At 40.8% G+C, this 27,646-nt stretch overlaps 1 protein-coding gene across 7 annotated transcripts in view; it reads left to right on the top strand.

The window, feature by feature from the left end:
* The window catches only part of NLGN1 (neuroligin 1), a gene marked incomplete at its 5' end in the record, with an annotated part of 316,292 nt that overhangs the window by 1,563 nt on the left and 287,083 nt on the right, over nucleotides 1-27,646 (top strand). The window lies entirely within an intron of this gene.

The raw sequence follows: 27,646 nt of genomic DNA, 5'->3' as shown, positions 1-27,646 counted from the left end.
TCCTTTATTATGTGATTACAGAGCTCTCTGTAAAGCTGAAAATCTCTTAATAGAGGTGTAGGGAAATGTTAAAATATTGTGACATGGTACTTTGAAAAGTAGGCTGCTTTTGGAAGCTCTGGAAACTTGGCTTCTACCCTTTTCGTGTTAGACAGTATGGGAGAATTTGCGGATTTCTTTGAGAACGTTTGCAGATTTCTGAAGCAATTGGTATGTGATATAGAAGGTATATTTTGGTACTGAGTTAAAGCAGGTATTTGGTACTAGTTTAAAGTACTAATTTTGTACTACTTTACACGTTTGTTTTACACCAAATTATTTTTCTTTATTGTTTCTTTTAAAATAATGTGTTATTTAATAGCTGGGCTATGTTTGAATCTAGAATACTTTTCAGGGTAAACAAAGAGTAATGTGGACATACATGGTTGCCTATTAGCTGTAATCCATATTTTTTTATACCAGTCGCTATATGTCCCTGTTATTCCAGAACAAATACATTTTAGAAAAGCGTCATGGCAGGAGATTGTTTAGAGTTAGGCAAAGTTCAACTGTGTAAACTCTGTATTAGTTTTTTAAGACAGTATCTAGGCATCTAAATGAAGGTGGCTTTATTTTCCAAGCTGCTCTTACAGCTCTTACTGGCTGTTAGTTGTAGCTAGTTGTTAATTATTAATTGTTAATTGTAGTTGCTCAATGTATGCTTTATTAGATGTCTAAATCCACTTAAGGCAATTTGTTTTTAAAGTGTCAGGCTTTGAGGCAACTTCTAGTGTTTTTTATTAGGGCATTTTTGCTCGGTGCCGTAAAAATACAGTTGTTTAAGCTGGATTCCCAAAGATGGAAACAAAGATAATCAGGGTGCTGTGAGCAACGTCACTTCTTCACATATCATTCAAGTTAGAATAACTGCTGTCATTTATATGCATTCAATTAATGTGCGGTGCTGCAGCAGTTATTACGCAGTTCATCAAGCGTGTGTAATTAGCTGAGCAACTTTCACTTCCTATCACCCAGATGCTGATTCACAAAGTCATAAATAAAGATGCAGATCTCCACCATTGTTCTCAGAAAGCATCTTTTCCTATGGGAGAATATTTAAAAAAAAAAAATCAGAAAAATAATGAAAGTAAAGGGAGGGAGAACCCAGCAGAGGAGAAAGTCAGGCTTATTGCCCTGTGAGCCTGAAGGAGAATAAAGAGAGAGGCATTTGAAATTCAGTAGGTACCTCTCCAGTTAAATTCATTGCGCACACCGCACAACAAGAAGCAGCAGAAGCTTACCTTTTCCCATTGACGCGTGTAGAAAACTCCTCGATACCTTCAGCCTGGGCAGCTGGCATAGCTGTAGTAAGCTCTGTGCTCCGAGTAACTCACACTCTACTCACCTGTATATAACCTAAGATTATCCTTGGTTTGGATTGCCCCCATACCTGGTAGTAAAAGCAGTGATATTGTAAAATAAAATTGCAGTAGAGTCACAGCATCTTAGCAGCAACAGCAGCTTGGGAATAGCATTGGTTTTGTATGAGAAAGAAGAAAGGCCCAGTATTTTCCCTCTTGCTGCATTTTTAGGTTGCAGTTATTTCATCACATTTAGCAATGAAAATTACTGAAAAGAGAGAACATGAAAAGAAGGGGCAGATTTATACACCATCTTTTAATTAATAAAGGATATATAAATTCAAAGTGACTGAACCAACAACTGTATGCTATCATATATATTATTTGATTTTTTCTTATTACATGAAATAGATTGAATTAGATAAACTAGTATCTATACTTAATTTTCAGCTGAGGAACAGGAGAAGATTCAACATTTTGAAGAACAGGGAGTAGTCTGATGAAGAAAGATGCAGAAATGAGAGGAATTCTATCTATGGGTCATGCTGGAGGTTGCAGTGAGCACTATAAGCGTTACCACCGGTCGGTGGGATTTGGATATGCGCACTGCAGAGGCTCCGAAATGATGGCTGGAGCTGGGTGAAAAGGAATGAGACAATATAGCGCACTTTTTGCTAAATATGGATGCCTATATTTCAGTATGCTTCTTCATCTTCAATTTACTGATTCCATAGATGAAGAAAGATCATCCGCTTTCGTGTCTTTTGCTTCATGTACGTGAAGGTCAGAGGTTATAATTCCATTATGGGTATGTACACAAGCAGAAACCCCTCTATTTGCCAGGGCTGGTTTTACAAAATCTGTGTAAAGGCGTCTGCTTTATTTTGTGTTGTTTTTTTAGAGGCTAGACTCCGTAATTCTACGTTCTAATGGAACCTAGATTATAATGTAGGTAACACTATTTTACTGACTGGTAAGAACTATACTGTTGATCATCTGGTATTTCCTGAATTTCTTCACAAACTTTTGCATCATTTCTAGGGAATACCTGAACAGTTTTGCACTCTCTTTCACATTTCAGATCTCTATTTTACTTTCTTGTCAAAGCATGAAAATTTTACTTGTGATCCAGAGTGACAGAGTAACTCATTATCTCTTAGGAGGATTGTACATCCTGCTTTAGCTGCATGCTTGTGTTTTTTTAATACGTTACATTAATTTCTTTGTGTTGCAACAGTTTGCACCATGAATTTCTTACTTTAATGACAACTACATAAAGAAAATTTGAAAATGATCACTAATATGACCACTAAAAGAAACCGCAGGTATTGTGTGTTCTGCACGTGGAATGATAGTGTGCTCTTTCTTATGAACCTGTACTAAAGCCTTTGTATTGCCTGAAGATATTTGAATGTGAAAATGTGGAGGTGTAATTTTTTGTTGAGAATATGATATATACTCACTGTCACGGAAGTAGACACATGCAGTTTTGGATACTTCAGTATTTGTAGGACAATTGGGAATAGAATAAGGAAAGAGATCACTTGATCCTTACTTTTATGCTTAGGAATTACTAGTGGCTAAGAGACCGCCAAACATCAGTGACTTCTTCACATGTGGATTCTGTTTCTTATTCTAGTCGGTGTAGTGAATAAATTTTAAATGCAAAGAATCATGATCTGAACTACCTCATTTGAGAGTGTAGGATTAGACAGCTCCATTAATATTTATGCTTCCTAATGGGCTACTTGATTTTCAGAGCAAAGCTCCCAACACCATACTTTCTGGGTTATGGCTGTGGTTACTATGGACACATAGGAACATATATACATACATACAAATACATTCTTGAAGATGGAATATAAATCACAGTGCTATAATCTTAACCTGATTTGAACATTCATTGTTTTCAGTAGAGCATACCTTACATCAATTGTGGTTCATAAATGGCACTCATAACTTCAAGGCTTTTAAGCTTAGTAATATGAAATATTTTTTACAAATCTAAGGAGAAATGATGAGAGCCCAGTTTAGCCTGTTACCCTGTGTTTCTGTTGGATGTTCGTTCCAATACTCCATTTTACTATCTTCGAACTGTTTGGCTTATCATCAAATTTTGGAAAAGAGGAATTAATGCAACATATGCAGTTCCTATGGACTTCATTAAATGAACTTCTTTCTGTACCCCTGTTTCAGCTCCAAAATTAACCAGAAAAACGCAAGTTTAGACCTGGTAAAATGTGTATTTCCACTGGCAAAATTCATCAATTGATTATCAGTTTCTTTTTTTCTAAGTATCTAATGTAGAAAATAATATCAAAGTAATGGACTTGTAGATGCCATCTAGTTGAAACGTGATCGAGACATTCTTTCTCTGTGGCCACGTAAAAGAAAAGCATGAAGTCTAAGGCGTGAGCCTCCATCACTGTAGGCTCAGCTACCTCAAAATACATTGCATTGCCGGGGGCTAAGAACACGCATTTGCAGACCGTTACCAGGGCTCACAGTGACTTGAGATTGAGTGTCAAAGCCCACAGAACTACCTTAGTGCATATTTTGGTGTATATCAACTGTTACAAAGGGTGTATATCTTCATTAGGCCACTTTGAAAATTCATAGTGAAGTATTTGCCCGTTGCATAGTTGTGTCACTAGTTGCCTGTACACATTTGAATTTTTGCCCTCATTCGCCATTGCTGGCTCCTGGCTGAAGAGCCCCCATCCTCATTCTGGCCTCATCCCTGCAGTATCAGCAGGCACAAATGTCGTCCATAATCCTGAACTGCAGCACTAGGCACTAAGACACCAAGATTGTTCTATTTTCCTATTCCTTTTTGAAGCACTGTATTCCTGTTTTTCATTTCTCAGATACCACAGCAGCATTTCCTATTATACTAGGAACACATGGAAGAAGATAATGAAGCAAACATTGTCTTGTAAGGACCTTTTCATCCTTTCACAATCTAAAGCTGTTAGTATCAGTTAGCAGCATTTTTCAAAGATGTGCAGTAGGTTTATGTCGTATTTGAAATAAAATAAAATGCTTAAACTCCCATGTATTTCCTACAGTCCTGTTTCTGGGATAGCCAGTGTTTGACAATAGAAGACTTTGCAGACTGCATTTTAAGACTCCAGTCTTAAATTCCATCAATACTGGTCAAAGTCCTCCCTAAAGTTCTGGCTGTTCAGGCTCTGAGCTCTTGCTGACCACACAGTTGTCGCGCTGTCATTGCTTTGTTCATACACCTTGACAGTGCTTATAGCTCTAACAGGTCTTAAGTTCTGATCTAATTCCATTCCTTGTCCATTATTTTACTGCTTGCTTTTCATTTTCTACATCCTCCCACATACAGGTTGTAAAATAGTACTGTTACCCTGATAATACTAAGTCAGATAAAACTGGTTTGTGCTTCTTCCCCTGGCTTTTCTCGGGTCGGACCAGTTTTTCTCAGTAAACAACTGTGATGTGGTTTTCCTTTTAATCTTTTCTAATTTATAATTTAAAGCCAGAATGGACAAATATATTAAAAAATAGCTACACAAGTATATTTGTACATTTTCAGGAGGAACATTTGAGTAACTAGTAGGACTTTTGCATAACTATTATTTTCTGCTTGCTTTTTTGTAATTTTTTTCCCTATATTTTATTATTATTCCTTTGTTGTTCTTTGTGTTCATGCTTTTAATTTCCTTATTTCCTTATAATACACATAAATACAAATATTATTAGTATTCTTTGCATATCTTTTGAAGCTTGAAACATGATGCTTACATGTGTCAAACCATTCTTAAGGATCATCTCAATTATAATGTTAATAATCTGCTTATAACTTGAATATTGCTCCAGTATAATTTCAATTTTATTTCAAATTCTTTTCACTTACAGTTCTTTAGCCTTCTTCATTTTTACTTTATATTGTCAAATTTACATGTCTTCTCTGCTTTGATATGTATAGTATTGTTACATTGTACTCTGCATTCAGAACCCAACTGCTTTAATGAGCTTAACATAAATGAGATTTGTTTTTGGGATATCAAACCATTTCCTTCTGTTTTAATATTAATATCTCTTATTTTACTCTCTCATGCTTGTAATAATGAAGATTCTTCCTGAAAAGAAGTAGCACTGAACAATACAAGGCTGAGGGAAGTGGGACACAGCTGACTTGAAGCCGTGTTTGCACCTATCTCCCAACACGTTGCCAAGACCAGAGTGGTCCCTGGCCGGAATCGGAGCCACCGCGGGGTTCTCTAAGTGAATGCAGAGATCGCAAGACACGTGGAAACGGTATAGTGCAGGTGCTGCAGCTGATTTTCCCTTCCAGAGTTTTGCTGAAGTGCTTTGAAACACTTCAGCAGCAACAGTAAATCATGTTGCTGATTCCTCTGCTGTGGGAATTCTTTTAATCTCCCTTTAGGATATCGGAGCAGTAAGCAGAATCTACCCTGGTGGAGTTTTCCATCTGCTCTTTGTTGAGGATGGCTTTTGCCTTTCCGGTTCATATTAATAGTACAGTAAACGCGTAGTAGGTTTAGTCTTAGGAATGTGTTTGAAGAGAAGGAAGATTACCCGGCTGAAGAATTTCTGGATCTTCAGCTGATAAAGCTCTGGAAGAAGTACTTCACTGAAGTACCTTTGCCTTACAAAAGGTCTGTGCTCCAAGCGGGATGGAGGGAGAGTAAATCTTCTGCAGGGTTTCTGTATTGGCAGGGGTATAACCAGTAGACTCGACCAAAAAGACACATTTTGGGAGAAGATCATTGCCAGTATGACTGGCGAGCTTTAGCGGCAGCTGTGCTGGAGCGCTGTGCTCCAAAGGAAGGCTCGCAGTCCCTCAGCAGCTCCTCCGCACGCCGGCCTTTTCCCAAGTGTTTTATGGTGGTCCGGGATCAGTCCCTTTATGTTGCGGAGGAACCAGAATACAGCTTGTGTGCCGTTGTGGCCGTATTCACATCTTCCTTCTTTCAGCGGTCATTCACAGTTCAGTGTCTTGCGAGATGCTGACCTACCACAGAAGATTATTAGCTTTGTGCTATATTAATGTCAGTGGTTTTGGATCAGGCGCTGCAGGGGCAAAGTATTGAGGTCTCTCAGTATGACTGAACACTTGTTTAAATAATTTTTTTCTTGATATTATTTTATAATGTGTGGAAAATCGTATATATAGTATATATAGATAGAGAGAATCTAGTAAGGCAAATCTATAGGAGAGAGACAGTCACTTATTATTGGTATTTGTTTTCTGGAAAGCTTCCGTTTGTTAAATTTCACCCGTTTTGTAAAGGCCTTCTTTAATTATTAGCTGAAAATCAGGTATTTATGTAATTACCGTAATTACAACTACACATCTAGTGTACTTGTAATTATTTCATTAAAAATTGTAATTATTATACAGTTATAGGGGATAATGACGTCCTTGTAACATGTTGCAGAAGCCCTAATTAAATGGTGGCATAAATGAATTGGAAGTGATTTTGAAGTTTTGAATATTGTTTTATCAGAAATATCAAGTGATTCATCCACATTATGAACTGGCAGCAAAGCCCCTCCAAAGTTATTTTGAGAAAAGATTTCACAGAGCTCATGGAAAAGGATTTGTCTCTATTGCCTTTCTGTCTTTCCTTTCTGTTCTCTATATTCTTACACCTAACAACTATCTGCAGGTTTTTAATGAAAGCATGCCTCGTGTAAGGATTGCACAGCTTGCCATATCTTTCTAGAAGGCTCAGCCCAGAGCAAATAGGATCTACGTGCAAGCACAGTCTGTACTTAGGCATCCTTCTTCTACACAGGGGGAAAAACCGACCCAACAGTTGGGTCAAGAGGATGAAAAACCCCCACTAAATGTAAGGAGGTTTTCATTACGTGCTGAGTTCCGCTTGTCCGCTTATATACTGGAATGTCCACATAGTGCAACTCCAGGTGTTGGGGAAAGAGAAAAAAAATTCCTCTTGTAGTGCAGATCCATGCGATGCTCCAAGCACAGGAGGTGGACTAAGCAGCAGGGATGCAGAGGAATCCTATGGAGCGTCTCCCTTTCTCTCCTCCAGAGTGGGTGGGGAAGGGCAGGCAAGGATAACATATGCCAGAACCTACCAAAACCTCAGGATGACAGATTTCTCATCCTCGTTCGTCAGCCTTCTGTAGTGTACAGATGATCTCTCTTTTCTCCCTTCAGTTAGTTTTAAAAGTCATTGAAAATGGCAGTAAGGCATATATAATTTTCAGGCTCATTTTGTCATTCTGTTTTTTCACATTTAATATAGTGTGTTCTTAAGTGATGGGTGTATAACAGTGTACCCATGGCATGACTGGCAACCATGCAGCCACCTTTACCATGACATCCGCCTCGGTTTTGCTGCTAAAGACAGCACCCTGCTGTCGGGCTGAGGCGCTGGGCAGGCTGGAGTGACGTACGACCAGCTGGAGGGGCCTCCCATCTCTCCTGCACCCGGCTGCTTACCTCCCACCTACCAGCTGGGGCTCCTCCTCCGGTCTTTGCTCCCAGTTTTGTTAGGGAATGACTCATGCACGCTCTTCCCAGTTACTTCAGATGCAGTCAGGCAGGTTAGACAAACCTTCTGCTTAATTCCCTTAATTCACGTCGGCTCCTTTGGGCTCAAGCCTGATTAAGAAGGGTTTGCAGGGTCCACTCTAATGCAGAATTTTAATGTCCCACAAAAAGATGGAAACAAAGCCTCAAGGGGCAGGAGATCCTGGAGGTAGCAATAACATCTTACCGTGCCCCAAGCTGAAGAAAGACCATCCATCCATGGCCTGGAGAAGAGCTCCCTGATTGTACCATCTTGCGTCTTCCTTGCTGAGGCAGCCAAAATGAGAACCGATTTGCTCATACGGTTGTGGTGCTTTCCTAAGGACTTGCTGCCCTTTAACCAGAAGCTGACCACCACCATTGTTGTCAAGCTCCCTTCCAGTGCCCTGGCAGGGATATTTTTTAGTTTCTGCCAACACTATTCTTTGCTTTCCAGTCTTTAATGTATTAGTATTAACGTAGTGATCAGGCAAAGAGAACGTAGCATCCACCAGCTGAATCTAGCTGAAACAATGAGAATTTAGTCTGCGAGAATCCTCATTCCCAAAGCAATAGTTTTAATGAGATGGACCCAGTGGTAAGGGAATATGAAACATGCATTTATGTATGTGTATGTGGATACATATACAGTCATAAACAGATTTGAAAGATCAATTTGTCTTATTTGATTGCAAAATTAATATTGATTCGTATGTTTTCATTTTTATTTTAAAGTGACAAGAAAGAATTTGGAGGTTATTTTTTAAATCTGAACTTAGTTGCTGAAGGCCAGATCTAAGACACTTATGCAAGCCAAATGGATATTATGGAAGATTTTGCACATTTACCTACTCCAAGGCTGCTTTTGTTAATGGTAGTGCCCCATGATCTATATAGCACTTGGGATCCATGAAATATTACTGTATATAGCTGTTGTAGAGGCAGGTGTACTTCAGGAAATTTCACAAGAAATCATCAGGCTGTAAACCTAGATTTTAAAATTGTAGTCCTTTCTCTGTTTCTCTACGATGCTGAACTCAGACAAAGTACCCTTCCGTTTGAATCAATTAGCCGCTCTGCTATGTGGAACAGGAAAGAGAATTAAGTTTGTTTTCTACACTTTTCAGTCATTAACTGAGCTGTTCATTACTGACAAATGGATTGCTTTTGCTGGAAATAATAACTTTTGAAACAAAAAATAATTGCTATACTTAAGTGCCGAAGCACCTGCAGTCTCTTTTATATGAAGTCTCCATAGATGAAGTCTCATAGAAAGGAAGAAACAAAAGATGCATCGATTGTCTTGTCTTTAAAGTGCCATGAAGCCCTTGATTAACTGGCAATTCTTGCAGTCTTGCAGTTGCAATTCTTCAAGCGTTGACGGTATTACCTGGGCAAAGGCACATTATGATACCCGGTCATGTGAAATGGGTGCTCGAGTTTTACAGAGACAAGGATGACTGCTGAAGAGGTCACAGTAAAAGTCCCGTGTGTGTCCCCGAATCTGGGCCTGGTGGCAGAAATCCTTCGCATCCCCTTCTGTGTGCATTACCTTCTGCGTCGCTCCCGTGCGAAAGGGAGCATTGCCCCCTGAGCTGTGAAGCAGTCGTGTGTTTTTGACAGGCTGATTTTGGTTCTGTTCCTGACGCCCTTGAAGGATGGCTGCCAAGATGTGGTCAGGCACGAGCAGGACGTTCGCTTGCGGAGGTGAGCTGGGAGACGGACGATGAGCTGAAAGAAGCAGGGAGGGGATTTGACAGCAGAGGCGGCTCTTGACACACACGTTGAAGCACGTGCACGCTGCCCGGCAGTGTGCAAACCAAGCACAGCAATAGGATTAAAAGGCTCTTTCCCTTTAGGCAAAATACGACCAAGAAGAAGGTGGTGCACAATGCCAGTTTTAAGTGGCAGAAATCATTTTTCTCTCCAGAGTTTGCTAACATATACTAGTCGCTCTTTTTTCTGCCCAGAGCTTCGACACACTCAACTACGAGCCTGTTTGGCTGAGCATCAGCACAACAAACAAGCAACAGTCAAACGCGAGAGAGGAAGAAAAGAAAGATTTACCAGAAATGCTCCACATCTCCTTCCACGCTCGACATTTGCGCTGTGCAAGTGGTCTGGCAGTCACCCCTTGCCCAGTGCTTGGACGTGTGTTAGAGGACATGTCACAAAATAGGTTTGAACTGAGGTAGAGCAAAAGCTAGCCCTTAATATTGCTTGATTAAAAATAGATAAACTTGGCAGCGAGTTGGATTTTGGCCTGTTGTTTGAATTACGAATATTCTTCTAAACGCTGTCGCTTCCTTAAAGAAATATAGTGGTTTCTTGTGAATTTTAAGTGACTTTGGATTGAAATTCTGTGTGAGTGATTATCTGGCTCAGCGGATACCGTTGTTATTATTAGCAATTTTGAGTGTTAACCACTTCACTGCTGACATCTCTTAAGTGCAGCGTGCCATTGTACCGGCACTCAGGAACTAGAAAGGTTAAGAAGCCATTGAAACACATTCAGGAAATGTCATAATTTTCAGGCTGATGAAGTGCTAGCCTGGAAGAGAACAAAGAAACGATAATAATAATTACATTTACTTTATGCTTGCGAAGACGACAGTTTGAAGGAGAGCGGGCCATAGGCAGTAGCTCGTTTTTGGTTCTGCCCCCATTAGTTATGTCACATTCCTGCTTTACTTCTGTAACCCCAGAAATGTGCTGTTTAAATGGTGCTTGGCTGTAGAGGTATAATTTGACACGAAGCCAAGTGTCCCTGTCCAGTCATTCTGCACCTCACTAGCCTTTTCCCATTCCCTCCCTCCTCCCCTGGCTAAGCAGCATCTGGCCCTCTCCCTCTGGTGAGCTCGTGTGCCTCTATGTCGAGTATAGATTTAGTTATTAAATCTGGAGATAAAGTATGGATCTGTTCCACTAATCAGATACTACAGTGATTAGAGCCATAGAAGGACTTCGAGAGATCAATTAGATTAGATTATCAAATCATTATAAGCAAACTGTTAAAGACAAAGCAATAGAAAGTAATCTTGTGTCGCTGTATTTCTTTAGAGAATATTTATACTCTCTTGCTGTTTTATTTACATGTGTTAAGACCGCAGTGGCACTGAGCCTAACGCTCAGAACTGGGGCCGGAGGACAGAATAAACCAATTTCTCAGGGTAGAACTACTTTTCACGGAGTAAAGCGCGCTCTGTGATGCTGGTCATAAGCTGAAAGGTGTTATTGCTTGTACTCTAGGTGAAAAAATACACGTACGTGGAAATCTTACTTTATAAAGCAATTGGGCAGTTTCTCGGGGGAGCTCATTTCAGATCTCTGGGGTTAGGCAAGCAGCCTTCTGCTCTCTCGCCAGCCTTTTATTATCTCTCATCTCATTCTGTATTTATTACTTTGGCTGTGTGATCTTATTTCGACTACTTTTATTGCATAAACCCAGTGTTATGAACCAACACTAGCTAATTCAGATAAAGGTTTGTGATTCATTCTTTAGGAGTTTGTTTTCAGGGCTCCTGTGAAAATGGTTTTCCAGTGTATAATAGCCATTCGTGTCAGTCCTAAACCCTGAGGTTGTGTTTTCTGCAGCCTGCAGTGTCGCTTTCTTAACATATATATATGAGCTTTTCTTTATTAATACATATTTTAGTAAGTACTCCAGCTAATGCTAATATACTGTTTTCATGAGAGACTTGGCAGAATATTATACATCAAAGGCAACAATTAGCGTATTTTCATTTGACTTGTTCAGCCTATTAGGTTGTTAAATTTTGCATAGAAAATCATTAGCACGTTTAATTTGGGAAGAAAGCTCTTGGAAGAGGAGTTGTGGATGTAAATCAGTCGGTGAGGAGGCTCTCATACAGTATTACAATAGCAGCTAGAACTCTGAAATACGAAATATTTTCCCATATTATTAACTGTAACTGCAAAGAGGTGAAAAAACTGCAGGTTTATCCCTGGTTTAGGAGTTAAGAAAGAAGCTTGTGATAGTTTTGTCTAATATTAAAATCTAGAGCAAGGTTGCATCATCGTCTTTTTTTACTGAACACTGGCATAGAAATAGAGATTTGTCGTTGCTGCTTTTTTTTAAATGAAGGTGAAGGACATCCGAATCAGACTTGACATAACATAGTTCATGGTGGGTTCTTTTTTCTTTCCCCAAAACTAGTCCAAGAACTGTTGCATCGCAACTGATGTTGCAACTGTTATGCATGTTGCTTGCTACTTCAGAACTAGCTGAAATTGAAAAAAAAATGGCAGAAAAAAATGCAAAGTGCCTTTTCCCCCCATCTTTATTGGGAGCATGTGACCTGACATTCTGGAAATTTAGAAATAGTTATTTGGTATTAAATAAATTCAGAAAGGTTTGGATTTTGACCAGTTAAAGAGGAAAGGTCAGAAATCAACACCAAAATAGAACAAATATTAACTAAAGATTCCGTCATACAGCAGCTAATCAGGGCTTTTGTGTGCCCTGCTGTGCCAATATCTATTCAGAAGCCAGTCATTATGTCTCTGTTCTAAAAAAGAACTAATTTTGAAGACTTCACTGCACTAAAATAAAGTAATTTACTGCCCTTTTTTGCTGTGTTTTTATGAAGTTTTCCCTGATTAAACATTCAGTGCTAGACACAGTGGCTTCTAGTTTTGTCCCTGTACTTTACAGGTTCAAATTTCTTTGAGTGCGGTTACTGTTCTTTGGCGCCAAATTACTTGATTGCCTTCATAAACCAGGATATTTAGCAGCAAAACTGACATAAGCATCAGGATTATATTATTGATTCCTTTGAAGGCACAAAAGTCCATAAAGGTCTTTCGTTTGTGCAGTGGAGAACCTGCACCCATTTGCACTCCGTGGGTAAATTCTTGGCCGCATAAAAGTCAATCATGAAATTCAAATTAACTTTTACAAGACCAGGCCCAAATTCCCATCTCTAAAAGATGAACAGACATGAGCTGAGAGACAGATCCAAGGGGGTTTGAATGTTTGGTAGACTTTGAAAATTCTTCCTGAGACACATAAATATATTTTCCTTTTCTTTGTTTTTTTTTTTCTCCATTCTTATTTTGTTGAAATAATTTCATACCTGTCTTACATCATAGACTCTCCTAGAATAACAAATCTCTTTTGCCTTTTTCTGTACTTTTTTCTGTTTCCCGCTTTCATGGTCTTATTGTGTCTGATTTGTCATTGTTTCATGTTTCCGCCTCCATTTTTTTTTTTTTTTTTTAATTTTAGAAACATTTACTACCTCTTCAAGGCTACAAAATCATGAGTTACTAATTGGCCACTATACTTTAATTTTTTCCTTCCATTGAAGGTGGAGAAACTAGGACAAAAAGAGTGGACTCCTGCAAAGTCACACACAGTGAGGGAAAGAGACTGCATATCATTGTGGAGCTGAAATTAAAACATCCCATTCTTTTTATCGCACGTTTATTTTTGGGGGCTGGGCTCTTTATGATGCTCCTGGGTTGCTTTTATGGATCATGTAGCTGAAGCAATGCTTCTTGTCTTTAATTCCCACACAGCTTAATACTGATCTTTCCCAACTGCAAGTTTTTGTCAGTCAGTTACCCCCCACAGGGGTGAGAATCACGTCTTATCTTAACCCATGAAATATTTTCTGCCTCCCACTTGTCTTGCTGCCTTATAGCCTCCAAATAGGGAGAAAGAAAGGGTTGCTGCAGCTTTTATTAATTATTTATGTGCTGTTATCAAACATTCCTAGAGTGCTGTAAATTTACAGGCTTTAGTACAAACTCGGAGAAAGCAAGTTCCCTGCTCCAGAGAATTTACCGTGAAGAAAAGACAACACAGGTGAAGATATAAAGCCAGTGGATGTAGTAAAGTAGTGCAGAATATAGGAGTTTTGATAAGAAGGGATTGCCATAATACACGGTGTGAAGGAGGAGAGCAAGAGTGCTTGGATGCGTGCACGGCGTGCCCGAAGAGGAGGAGGAGGCAGCAGTAAAAGCCAGTAACAAATAACATACAGGGATTACAAGGAAAGCAAAAGGATTGACCTGATTTGTGTGTTTACCACTCAGCATCTCGGCGGTGCTCTTGCAGCTCCTGAATATAATCATTGAACTCCAAGGGTGGCGGAGGCAAGCGCGTGTTCAGACGGAGCCCAACGTCATCGAACCGGTCTCTCCCTCCGTCACGGCTGGTTTATGGGTGCAGCAGGTAGTCACCGTTTCCAAAAGTCATATGAAACAATGGGAAATGGCCCCTTCAGGGGAATTAGTGGCAGGTTCAGCCCTTAGCACGGGGCCTTCTTTGGGCCGGTGAGAGCAGCCACTGTATTTCTGTCCTGCCCAGAGGCAGCAGTGTGATGGCAAAGTGCTGCATCAGACGCGCACTGAAGCTGGTTTTTGAGCTCAGTCCCTAATCTCATGTTGCCATTTTTATTTATATAATTTTTAATATAATTTTCTCCTTTTTTCCCTAATATAATTTTATATTTAGATGCATGAAAGGATGAGCACAAAAGAATAAAAGTGTGTCTAAACAGCACAGAGTAACCAGAATTGAATAGGCTAGACTTAGCTTACAGGAATCCGTAGGTGCTGACGTTATTTCCTGGTGACTTTGTTACGGTATGATGTATTGTGTGGTAGTGTACGTTGGGTGGTACTGTGCAACAGTCTCATGTGGTATAACTGCCGCTACGGAGATCACGTGAAATAAAGGAACATTAAATGACATAATATCTGATAGAATAATCAGCCATTGCATAAAAAAAGCCCGTGTTAAGACAATACAAAATTTTGCCTAGAAAAAACAAATGTGTCTGGGTGAGGTACCGTCCCGCCTTCTTCTGCTTAGTACAAAGGGCTGCTCTAAATGACTTCTGAGCACGTGTTCAGGCATCACTTCTTTTCTGATCAGATGCTGTTCATTGTACTGGAGAGCTGCAGAGCGTGCTCAGAGGCTCAACCCATGCATATTTAAAGCCCTCGCTCCAGCAGGCTCCTAAGGAGAGCAGTTGTGGAACCTGGGGCTTATCCCGGGGTAGCTCAGGGTAGGCGTTAATTCGAAGACTCGCCCGGTGGCAACGTTGCCATTTGCTGTTACAGGAGCAGGATTTATCCCACAGTTTGCTGAAACTGGAAGGGTGGCTCCCAAGGACCATAAAGGCTCTGGGTGTTGCTTTGGCGCTTTAAAGTGGTTGTAAAATGTCTGTAAGTCTAGTTATAATGTTATTATAAAATAGGCATAATTGTAGTCACTGTATGAATTCTGAGCCAGGTGAATATTTGTATGATCGTGTGATTTCACCCTGAGCTGAAAAGACATTGCTGTTGGCCTTCTCTACTTGCAGTTGCATTTATTTGCTTATTTACTATGACTTCCCTTTCACTAACTTTAAGAGGGAATATTTTAAGATACAGGAGTGGAACGTATGTGTCTGAGTCTGTGGACAAAAAGATCAGCCAAAAGCTGTACACAGGAATGAATACATCATCAGCAACCTTGTACTTGTCTGTTATAACAAAACAGCATTAAAGAACAGAACATCTGACTGTAATGTAAGTTGTAGTCACTTCCCTGCCCCGGCAGCAATCCTCTTGAGGCTGTCATCTATTGCAACTTGAGCGATTGCTAATTGCTTTTACGAAGGCACCAACTTCAGTTATATTTTTAGTGTGTCACCTGTACAACTTTATACTTGCATGTATTTAGAAAGGCATTCGTGCAACGCTGAAAAAATGAGGAAGCAATCCTGCAAAAATGATTCGTGTTTGAGTCGCAGCTTTAAACATGTTGAAGCCATGGAACAAAGTCTATTGTACCGATCGCGCTTTCAGTTCGGAAAAGTGGGGAAAATGCAGTGCTTTGTTAGCTGTGACCGCTGCCCACACATCTTTTTGGTCCGGGTTTGCACCTGGCACCGATGAAATGCTGCTCCACATACGCTCTCCATAAAGAGCAAGTGCTTATTATTTGCTTTTGGTGCGAAACTTCCCGGATCCAGCAACACACCCGAAATGCTGACGGTTCACGCAGAGGTTAAGTGCTTAGTGGTCTTTTAGGAAGAGCTGATATCCCTGATAACTGACTTCACTGACAGGAGACGGGGTTTTCGCAACACATCTGGGGTTCCCCCTGAGCTTTGCAAAAATTCCGATTTGAATCCAGACTGTCTGGCTTGAGCCAATGCCTCCTCCAAAGAAGAGATAATTAAAATGACTTCTATGTCTTTCTTGGAGTCGTCATGTCATTCGTTCTGGCAGCAGACGTGACAAAATTATTCTACTTATTTTAAGTTTTCTATGTTATCTTCATGGCCCAGAAAAAATTTAAAGGAGGTTTAGGTTGTGTGGAATACGACGACGACTGCGTTAATGCCAGGGTGGCTTTTCAATATCCATACTCATTTCATGGTCCGTGGTAGGCAGGGATGAACTGCTTCACTGTTTTGCTCTCCTTTAGTGAATCGGAGTAACTCCTGACAGTAATAAAACAGAGACCTGAATTAGCAAAAATCTGACCCCTAACTGACCTTATCTTGCTGCCAGCCTGATGTAATCCAGTCTGACGTGATCTTGCCCTCCTTTCTTTTGAATAGTGAAAGAACACTCACTCATTGATTAAAAACCATAGTTTTCTCAAAAAAAAAGAAAAAACGGGGTAAAGAAAAATACTATCTTTCAGGCATTTTCCACTTCAGGAATATGTTTTATTAGTTTCCACAATTAAAATCGCTTGCAATTTTGAAGTTGAATATGTTGCTGGTATGAGTGCATTCTTGGATACGTTTGTGTCTTTGTGCATATGGCGGTGCCGATCGTGGTAAAATCCTGCTCCCAGTGCAGTAGAGCAGCTAAAAACTCTGGTACCTCGCAGTTTCTGGAGGCAGATGGAGATTTTCTTTCTTTCCCCACACTCCTTTTAAGCAGGAAGAAAGAAACCGTGTTACATATTTTTAACGAAATGGTATTCAGATTACATAATTATAAGGCAGACTTGTAGTAACCTCCTGATTACTTTGTGCTTGGGAGTTACCCTTGTAGTAGCTGAAATCGTTGGTAAAATGGTGATACAGAAAATACGTGTTGCGTTTGAAAGAACCATTGCTAGATGAAATTAAGATGAATTTCTAGGTTTTGTAAATCTAAGTAATAGAAATATAAAAGCTAAGCACATTTTATGGATTTTCAGTCCTATTAGTATTTATTAAACTACAATTCTTTAGATTTCTGTATCTCCAATACTCTGTCATGCAATAACACAGGATTGTCGGAGACTAAAATTAACTTGGACCCAGCCAAAATCAAAGTGAACCGATTTCTTAATTTTCATTCCTCAGACTGCCAGAAATGCATAAAGTAGAAAAGTCAGAAAAACATAATAATTAGATTTGAAAAGTCCTTGCTACTTTATACATCATGGATGGTTTTAGGAATAAAGATGTGGAAAGTTCTTAGAAAAAATAAAAAGGGAAAAAAGGAAAACCCTATTCAGTCCTGTATTACTATAAAAATCCAATAGCAGTGCGACACTGAGGATTACCATGCAGCCTTCAGAAGTGCTTCCGCCGTGTTGTACCGGTCTTCCTCGCCACTTCCTCTGTACTGCTCTGCACCCCAGGTTTTGGTACTCTAGATCGTTCACGGAAAGCAGAAAACGCTCACTTCTGTGTCGCAGCGGCGGGGAAGGGGAAGGCAGAATTTCCCCACCAGCTGTAGTGGTGTTTTACCTCTGGTGAGGCAAGCAGGTATTTTGTTTCAACACAAATGTGTTCTGTGTTTATTTATTTAGGTGTATATATCAGTGTACATGTATCTTTTAGTGGTTTTATTATGGTTTGGTTGTATTGGCTGAAGTGCCTAACATAACTATTAAAAAGTAATTATACATATGATTTGGAAAAAACAGAAAAAATGGACAACGATTTTCTTCACATGTGTAAAAACCATTGAACGGTTTGGAACTTTTAATTTTGCTTATATTGGGCAGAGGGGAATATTTGATTCAGCTAATCCCAGAGCTTTGGTTTTTAGGGGTCAGGAAAAAATACCTCCGTTTATCTACATTGCGGTCCTACCTTTAAGTGAGAGAATAGGACTTTAGATGTCCAAAATAATTTTTCGTAGTATTCTTCCTTTCAGAAGTTAAATTTGACTCTGACTGCCTTTGGGTTGGTAAAATTTTCTCATTTTCATGGCTGCTGTTGTCTTTTCCTGGTCCATATTTCTAATGTGAAAAACAACAAGAGGAGCTTGTGCATTTTGAAGCTGTTTTGAAAACCAAAGCAAACTTTTTTTGTATATAACAGAGGGAAAAAAAGGCACGCCCTATTTGTTTCTTTTCTTCTCCTTTGCAGGTCATCTTTAAATTGACTCTGTCTATTCCTATTTCTTTTTAGAATGAGAGTTTTGGTCATAAATCACAATGAGCGCTATGGCAGAAACACTGCAAAAAAAAAGTCGTTTAACATGTAGGTAGCAGCAAACTGTAATGTGAAGCTGAAGACCAGAGCAGAAGGCAGCCTCCCGCTTTGAACAATATCCACAAACATTTACAATTCCGATATAATTAATAAGTCATGATGCACAACAGGCATGGAACATACTGTGTCGATGCCCTACGGCTGTATTTTTATTTTTGATTTTTTCAAAAAGCAACACCTTTAATCGCAGGGTGCCTTGTGCAGTAGCCTTTACTCATGGCAGATCCACTGACGCCACGTCCCGCCCTGGGTGCCGGCTGGTGCCGTGGAGTGTCCATGGCTCCCGTTCGCCTTCCTGTCGTGGCAGACGGCTCCTCCCCAGATTTATTACAGGTCCTGACGGTAGGCACTCCTACAGATAGACCTGCTTTAACCATCTGCATGTTTTTCTTAGTTTTTCTTAATTTAAGTTTGAGCAACTGGAGTCCTCTATGCTGGTATCAGCTTCAGGCTGAATTTTGTGGGGAGAGCTCAGTGAAGACCTCGTAGCTGTTTGCCAAGAGAAAGTTTAAGAGAAATGCACTATTTTGCCTTGCAAAGAAAGTTGTTGTAGCTGTTTGATGGAGGACTTAGGTTCCCCCTTGCTCCAAAGCAGGCATGGGGTAGATGTGAGCATGTAATTACAGACTGCAGACTATTTCATAAGGCATTTGCATAAGAGGTCAAATTAGATTAGTTTAACTTAATTCTGATGTTTCCTAACCTCCGAGTCTTTGACTCAGCAACCTTAATGTTATTTTAATATAGTTTCTTGAGATTAATACAGACAAAGAGTCCCCATAGGTCCTATAAATCTGATAATCACATGGAAAATCTAACAGGAGACGTTTCTGAGAAAGAAGAGGAAAATGCGTGTTCCTATGGAAAGGAGGAAACGTGTCTTTATGGTGGCTTTCAGAAAAACTCCAGTAAACTACCACAAAAAGGGGGTGAAAAAATCTTCATCCTTTCGAAATCGAAGGGATTTACTTGAGAGTTTATGTGATTAGCACAGAAAAGATACCTGCTGCAGCAGAGGAGGAGGGGTTTTTTTGAGAAGCCTTTAAAGTGCCATAGTGAACTATTAAATTTTGTAGATTTCTACAGTAACGTTCTGTAGGATCCCATCATGTATGTCACAGCAGAAAATTCACCTGTTAAGTATGCTTATTGTGTTATTTAAAATCCAAAGATAAAATTTGGATGGTTTCTTTTAAAAAAAATTATAATTTTCCTGAATTATGATTATTCCTAAATTAGTTGTTTCCTGAATAGTAGTGCATGTTCACTTAAATTCTGGGGTGGCATACCGGAGGAGAGGTAGTTACATTTCCTTACAGATGATATTAACATTGGATTAAGAGAGCCACAATAAGAATTATCTACTTGATCTTCCACAATTAAGCATTAGTCTGGTTTAAAGCTTTAAAGTATCAGACAGTACAGCAGCGCAAGTTCTAATTAGCGTCGTAGCTAATACGTATATCGGTGTTCATGTGAAATAAATATGCCAAAGAGCAGAATACATGTATTATTTTAATGCTTGTGGGGGTTTATTGCGATATTAATTATAAATCAGGATGACAAAAGAGCTATGTAGATGTTATTAATTAAAGCAAAATACACTGATAAGTTTGTTTTTTCCTCCATTAGAAGAATAGAAAGTCGGAAATGACTTGCTGCCCTCACCTTGGCCCTATTTGAGATTACAGAAAAAAATACTTTGAGCTACTTTAGTTTAACACCTTTTTCCCAAATTTTGGGCTTCACCTTTTCAAGGGGTTTTCAGCAATCACAAAGCTTAGAAATATGTTAGCTGAAATGTTCACGTAGCCTCTGCCTTCAGAAGGCGTAAAGAATGACATGCGATATAGTGAGATCTGTGATTTACAAATACGTGTGAGCATTAGCGCAAGGTGCAGCAAGGGTACTGGCCCTTCGCCCAGCTTTTTGGGAGGATGCAGAAGGAAAGGTGCATACGCTTCTCCCCCAGGGGATTTTCAGACGGATCGTTAGTTTTCATGAGTCTCTGGCCTGGAGGGGGGAAGCCCGTCGCAGGGAGGCAGCGGGTATCTCCGCAGCGCGGCTGCCCGCCTCCCGGCGCGGGCAGGGTGGTTGCAGTGGATGCTTCCCCCTCGCTTTAGCCAGAGTCGCTCCCGCTGTGGGTTATATTAGCCAGGCATCCCCCTGTGGCCGAAATCTCCATCCCTTCCTCCTCACGCTCCCTTCCTTCCCTTCCCCCGGCAAAAAGCGCGTCCCACGGCGGCAGAAGCGGCGGCGCGGTATCAAGCACAGAGCTGTACAAGGAAGAAAGGTGGTTAAAAGCCCTTAAAACATACGGCCTGCTTTGGCTTAATAGGAAGTAGGTGGCAATCTCCGCAGGGATGCAGCGTGGTTTTTTGAAGCGTTTGTTTCCCAAATACCTTTTTACGATTTTTCCCAGCACAGACGTGCAGTTAAGTGCACGTAACTAGAATATACGCTGCGGTGCAGTACGCGCCTTCTGTAGATGCGACAGCGATGGGTTCGACGGAAGAGGAGGTGGCAACCAAAACAAAGACAAAAAGTGCCGTAAGGACTACGGAGAAATTAAAGGCAGGTGCCGTTTAGGGTATTGCTGTGGAGCCTGCTGGCACTGTTCGCTTCCCTGCTGAGGTAGGAATCTTTCTCTGCTAAAAGCCTTCACAAGAGCGCTGAGGATATCCTGTGCAGCAGTGTGTTACAGGACGCACATCTGAGAGGAAAACTGTTAAAGCCACCTCTTATTTTTATTGAATTATTACTGCTCTAAAAGAATATACTTGAGGAAAAACCCAGCTGTTAAGCGTAGCGCTTTTGGAGCTGGTGTGTTTACTTCAGCGTGGCATTTAAAATGTATTTATCCCCAAATCAAACAGCAAGAACTACATCGCTGGATGGAAGAAACAGATTCGCGGATCTGGGTTACATCTCCTGCAAGAGCCGGCTCCGAGGGCGCTCTCCTCAGCGCGGAGAGCGGCTGCGGCCGAGCCCGCGAGCGGTTAGGCCGGCGCGGGAGGCGGGGGGTCCCCGCGGCGCGGCCCCTGCCCCTGCAGGGCCGCGGCGGGTGTCGGCGGGGAGGCCGAGCGGTGGGAGCACGCTGCACGGGCTGAAGCACGGGTTAAGTGGCTCGTTTCCATCTCTACCCTAACTCTTCCTCTCCCTCTCCTCCTCTCCCCCCCGGTGTCTCCCTCTCTCCCCCTCTGATGTATATATTATTGATGCTGAGGCAGGGTCAGAGCCTCGAGCATCCTGTGGCAGTTCGTAGAGCACTTTGGCAATGTATTTTTTTTTTAACAACACAAAAAGGTCTCCCATTTCCCTACACTCTGTCTGCACGCAGCTTCTCTTCCTCGGGATACAAAGGTAGAAAATGGAGTGTCTTCCTCTAAAAAGTAGGTAGAAATTTGAAGCATTGTCTAGAAGCCCTCGCAATATTGTGACTGCTGTGGCAGGTGAATAATGAGCCGCTGTGCCGGGCTTCCAGCTAAATGGGGCTTTGTCCTGTCTACGCGGCAAAGGCATCCAGAAGAATGCAGAGCAGTTTTCCAGTATACAATGAATCACTCAGTGAGGCCAAATGACACTCTCCGAACACTCGTCCCAGATATTACAGCTGTTGAAGGAAGCTGCTTATGAAACAAGGGTAGGCTCAGTCGCTTCGGGGCTTCACAGCTCCTGCACTGCAGGAAATAGTTGAGGTAACTCTCTGCAGGGATAGCATTGCTTTTAAACCCGTAAAGCTCTGCAAATGGAATTACTGGTGTCTTAGAAAGTTACTGTGTTGGGACCTGACCTGGCGAGGTGTACTCTGAAGGCAGCGTGCTGGCCGTTGGGATAGGTCGCACAAACTTCACGCGAGGGGTATTTAATTCAGAAACTTGGCAAAATAAAAGAAAGGAGGACTAGGAAATGGGAGATTGGCCTCTCCCCAGCCAGGAAACCTAGCGCAGTTGTAACGCACTTGGTGAAATGGATTTTTCCGTGCATGCTCGGCTTCTGCTAGAGGGAGCTGTGCCAGTATTTAGGTACGTAAGTGGGAATTTGGGGAAGTTTTGCAAAGCGAACCGGATAGATAGTTTAGATACGGACCTAAAAATAATCTCCTCACCGGGTCTACAATGTGGAAGAGTTCTAGGTGTTGTTGCTGTGACGGCCGTACTGTGGTGGAATACTGTAATCCAGTTTTTATTCCTGCTTTCGCTACTCCCATGATCAGACGCATCAGCCATATTTTACATTGCGCTGCATAATCTCTCGGAATGGTCCGTCGGCAGCGACAGTCGCTCTTATGCATTAGCGCAATAAGAGAGGGAATATAGTATTTACAGGTTCTACTTGCCTTCAATGTCCAACCATTTTTTGCCTTGAAAATTTCACGTGTTTCAAAAGTAGGTGCAGTCATAGGCACCGATAGACCATATTCCAGCTAGATTGGGACAAAAGGTTCAATTTGAACACTTATCCACTGCTGCCTCACTTTCTTTTTTTCATGGATAATCAGTTTCTTAGTGTTGCTAGTATACATTATTAAGCTTCACTTTCCTTTTAATGAATTTTTGTTACGAGAGACTATGTCCCAGTGATTCACAATATTTACATACCTGCATAAGTCAGAGAGCAGGAGACTGTACCATCAAGGGAATTGTGCTGGTCCACAGCCTGTTTCATGGGGAAATGTTTACCTGTAAAGCAATGTGAATATATAATTCCTATGCAGACACTTTGAGAGAAAAAACAAAATTAATGGTATAAGCATACGATCATTTGTTAGGTCTGTGCTAATCACATATGAGCAGTTTCTCATAATTAGAAATTACTGTGTGTGTCAGTAGCCGAGTGAGGTCTTGCACTCACTTTCTGCCCTTGGGATTTAAACATAGTGTAGCCAGCACTCATTTCCCTTGTCCGTGCTTTGCTTATCGTCTGTCACAGAACAGTTTAGTTTCTCTTTTTTTTTCCCTTTTACTTAAGATACAAATTTTCTGCGATCCTGAGGCCAGATTGTGATAAATCACAAACACATTCACGAACAAAACAAAGATCAAGATGGTATTAGCTGGGAAAAATATACACGCATACGCAGGCTGTTGTGTCTTACTCTAGTGTGTAGTGCCCATTTAATGGCCTATCACTGCGCGTGCTGCGCAAGATGAAAACGGCGCATGAGTGTTCGTCAGGGAAACGGAACGGATGCTCGGGGTACCTCCTGTCACCCCTGGAGATTTGGGCTGTTCTGCCTACCCCCGGGCTGCTCTCCAGAGGGACGCAGATCTCCCCGAGGTCCCGTGTCCTCTGCCAGTCTCTGCACGTGTCCTGGGTAGCCTGCAGTGTCCGACAAGGTGCAGGATGTTCCCATCTCAGCAGCTGATGCATCTCAGGATCCCCGTGTTTCTTGAGATGTGGGACCTGGCACTGAACCTTCCATTCGCTCTGCCCTCGAAGCAGTGACATAGAGAAAGCAGCGATGGGAAACTGGTGAGAATTTTTCCTCCCGTATCACGGTCCCCTCCTGTGCGGCAATCAGGATCCTTCGGAGACATTTCAGGTTGACGCGGCTGCTCTTTTAGCACCGCGTTGGAATGGCTTCATCACAGTCGATGGAACTATTCCACCGAGTAACTTATTCAGCAGGGTGAGAAAGAAGCTCATAGTAAGGCTGTAAGAAAAGGCCCAATTTTGTAGTCTTTAAATGCAGAAAATTCTCACTGACTTTGGCGTAAAAGGAAACTGTGATATCAGGCCTAATGCTGTCTGTCTAAATATAATCCTACCTGACACGTCTGACCTTTATTTTTAGAACAATTTCAGTTTTAAAGGAAAGTACAGAAATAACAGGAGCATTTATCTATTTATCTATAGGGGAAGAGTGAAATCACTTCTGTTCTTCTGTCTGGAGCATTATAATGTGCCTGCCAAACCCTACGTGTAGCTTGGCCTTCCAGCTAGACAGCAAAGCCTTAAATGAACAAAAGACACAACAAAAGCCTTGTTTGAAGTATAGCAGGAGAATGTCAGGGACTGGAATTATGTTTAATGATATCAGACTCTTTATTTGTCTTTTAAGTTACATTTTAAAAGATTCAGGTAGGACAGGGTTAAATCTTGGCCCAAAATTAACAAGGTCGTCTCTGATTTTTTTATATTACAGAAGGTACAGCATGTACTGTTACATGTATTTGCAATGTCCAGGAATCGGTACTGGAAAGACTCCAAGTTTCATTTTGCCTAGGCTAAAGCAACAGTTTACAACTGTTGTTCTGTGATTTCCCCCCCCACGTTTAACTGAAAACAACGATAAAATAGATCTGCGGAGAATATTCCCAGGACAAGAATTTGCAATGTAAAAATAAAACACCAGATGGCACCCGGGAGCATTACGGAGAGTGATACAATCTGAGCCTGCAGTGAAAATGGTGTTAGAATTGATTTAAAACAAATAAAGCAACAATCTCCTCTTCTTGCTAATGGTGAGCGTGTTTAGACCCCAAATATCTCTTATTTTACTTGTTTCTTGCAATCCTTGAAGTCTTCTGGAAGAGTCTTGGAGATTTTTCAAAATAATTGTACTCAATATTATAAAAAGCCTATATATGTCTGATCTCATAACTATATAAAAATCAATAAACTTCTATTAAAAATGCCAAGATACAAAGTGGAAGAGTGCGGGCGCAGACCCAGTAACTTCCTTGGCACTACATGGATTATTTCCTTCGAAAACAACTTGCGTCAGGATTGGGATGGGACATCTCCATTCAATGACACTTGGATCATCTCTGTCTGCTATGAATATCCCGTCCAGCTGTGGGACGTGTTTAATAGACCAGTCATGTTATAAAAATAATTCCATAATGATATCTTTGTACTTTCAAAATCTAATACCTTTCTCTCTTGATTGTGTAGCTGCTTCATAGCTGCTGTACGGGCTAAGCCTGCCATCCAATGCAGTGCATTGAAACAAGCTTAACTCTATAAAGGAAAAATGCCGTTTAAAAAATGTGATGTGTTGTTTAAAAAAATCGATTTTTAATTGAAAGGCCTCGTAAAAAGTAATGTATAAAACAGAATTACCACTGTACAATTTATAAATGCAGTGTTTCCACAATCATAATGCAATTTTTATATGCCTCGCACTTTATATTATGATTATCACATTTAACATATTGGTATATCTTACTGGGAGAACCCAACTCATTTGTTTGACAGATAGGAAAAGAGAGGAAGAAACTTTTAAATTAATTTAGAATCTTAAATTACAGCTATGAACGGTAATAGCTGAATGTGTTTTGGTACACACTTGAGAAGAAGTCAAACCCACAACACATCTGATGCCAGTTCAGATCATGGTCTTGTACAGATTCTGAGTGTTGACAGGAAATGGGACCTGGCTCCAAACTCCTACACCCGCACACCAGCTTGATCCATTTTTCAAACTAAAAACATCTATAATTGAGAAGACATCACTGATAACAGGTAATACATATAAAACATATACTGGTATACATGAATAAACATCTTTTCATAAAGTTCAAAATAGTAGGCCATGTATCTGCTAAAAATGTCCTCTGTCACCAGCATCTTTTCGTTACAACCAGTTTTCCAAGACCTATATACTATAGCGTCCATCATATGAGGATTGTTTTTCTTTTCCCAGGGAAAAAAGCTTGTAGTATGTGGCATCTTTGATTTCTGGCAGGTCGTGAGTACTGTTGTATTCCAAAAAGCGTAGCCTGTGACTCCTAGGCAGAGACCCATGTGGAGCTGGACTAGGATGATGCTCCCTTCCTAAAACTGTAAGGGCTGAATTCTTCGGGGATCACTCTGGAGCGATGTAAGAACCATTTGAATGCATCTGAGACGACAATTCGCCCGTGGAACATTGTGTTGTTGCCAGGTGAACAGTGGTACACGCAGACCAGACCTGTGGTTCAAGTAAGGACGCTCAGTCAATAAGCGGGCCTCTGAGTTCAGCTTAAATCCGAGTACCATTCCCGTTTCCCAGTGCTTTTGATCCACTGCGTGACTTCTGGAAGGTTGATTTTAATTCCATTTCTCCTACCTCTTTGCAAGTTCAAATACTTTGTAAACTCTGCTGGGGAAATGTGATGTTTGTGCAGCGTTGAGTCTATCTTAGCGTGACATAATGATTATACTGCCAACATTTTAGCTAACAATACGTACTGAATGCTACCCCACTGTGAGTGATTCTAGTTTTCATTGTTGTCTTATTAAATCAGGCTGTAGTTTGTACCAGAGCTAACATGTGACCCAGTTTACTGTCAGGAAAATAAAAAGCTTCTTAGATTCTTCAGAGGAATGTATCAGATCCATAGAATAATGTCTTGTTATTCTGATGATGGGAAAACAATCACTTGACCTAGGAGAACTACAGGGGAAAAGAATAATATAGGCACTCTACAGGAGCTCTGTGTTAATTGGATTAGAACCTGTTTTCTATAACTAATTTAGTAGTTGCCAATAGTATCGGATTGAGCTTCTCGCTTTCTCCCTGAACCTGCATGCAAAAAACCAGCAACACTTCCTCACACAGCCTTCACTCCATCCCCAACTCCATTCACCTCCAAGGATATTTGCATTATCGTGTCTTTACCTTTTTATTAAGACACCCATGGCATTGCTTTTTTTATGATGGTGGTTGTGAGGGAGTCGTGTACTGCATACAAAGCAGCTTCAGGCCATATTCGTGTTTTGCATGAAGCACTGGATGGCTCCAACGGTATCCACTTTAAATTGCTGTAAATGCCATTGCAAATTCTTGATCCACCCATTTGCCTAATGACTGTATTGCTTAAAAGAACTTGGATAGAAAATAGTTTGCTTTTACTTAAAATAATGCTGAAGTAATCCGACGTTCTAAGTTGCCTGAATGCTGCAAGTACCATTAGGCTCTTTTGGCACTTGAAAGCAGAGCAGTGGGAAAGCTACTTTAGAAAATCACACATAAAATTTATTCAGAAGTTATTTTTGAGAAATATTGCAAAAAAGCATGCTTTTTATACGTTGAAGTAATAAGTAGTTTAGCAAATCCTTTGCAAACTTGTCAAAATGTCATATCCAGGTACTGGATTGGAAAATTAGTAACTGCTGAAGTGTGCGAGTGTTTAAAGGTGTCACTGTGTGTGGCAGACTGGCGGATTTTAGCTTCTGGCTTTAAGGAGAGATGTTAATCATTATGGCTGCTATTTTAAATGTCAGAAGACCTTAACACGAAGAGAAAAGCTGTAACGTGAGACTCTGCAGTGTCATGTTTCCTCGCAGAAAAGGAGGAAGATCGGCACCTGTTCCTT

This window comes from Phaethon aethereus, assembly GCF_964289735.1.
Source record: "Phaethon aethereus genome assembly, chromosome: 9".
Classification (NCBI taxonomy): Eukaryota; Metazoa; Chordata; class Aves; order Phaethontiformes; family Phaethontidae; genus Phaethon; species Phaethon aethereus.
The sequence above is the reverse complement of the archived record's forward strand: the minus strand, read 5'-3'. Positions and strand labels throughout refer to the sequence as shown.